This window comes from Monopterus albus, unplaced genomic scaffold (assembly GCF_001952655.1).
Source record: "Monopterus albus unplaced genomic scaffold, M_albus_1.0 scaffold260.1, whole genome shotgun sequence".
NCBI classification, from domain to species: Eukaryota; Metazoa; Chordata; class Actinopteri; order Synbranchiformes; family Synbranchidae; genus Monopterus; species Monopterus albus.
This window is the reverse complement of record NW_018128140.1, coordinates 1,133,453-1,134,120: the sequence shown is the minus strand read 5'-3', so window position 1 is coordinate 1,134,120 and position 668 is coordinate 1,133,453.

The window sequence follows — 668 nt, the reverse complement described above, 5'->3', positions numbered from 1 at the left end:
GCCTCAGTGACACAGTGCTTGAGTAGGACATCTAATGGTCAAGAAAATGAAGTGTAATTAAGACGTGTCACTTATTGGTTCATGGATTGTTTGGGATTTGATTCGCCATGCATATTCCTGTTTGACTACACTACATGGTTGTATGTGCTTGTGTAACTGTTTATGAGTTTTTATTGAGAAATAAAAACTAAAAAAAAGTAAGAAGTAAATCCACAGTGTTTGGACACAAGCGGTTTCTCCTTTTACAGACTATTTCCCCAGCCTTGGAAAAAACCTGTTCACATGACACAGATGAGGCTCGGGTACACAGGAAATGCTTGGCTAATTGATAGAGGTTTGGGTAAACAGTTTTATGGGTGGCCCAGTATATGAGGGCATCATCAGTTCTTTCCAGGGGAGGATCAGCCAGGTATCGGTTCACTTCCACAATTGCATTAGCTGTGGTGCTTTGCATGTGCCTGGCTCTGTGTGCATCTTGATGCATAAGTCTCCACAGGTCAACACCTGAAAAATATTGAAGAACAAGCTCAGGTCCTCTACCACAGGCCTGGGATCTCAGATGTTGCTCCAGGGATCTGTTGGAGCCACTCTCACAGTTTGGGGGTCACAGTCCCCAATGTTCCTATTACCATGGTGACCACTTGTGGAAGGTGGAGGCACATCTTTTC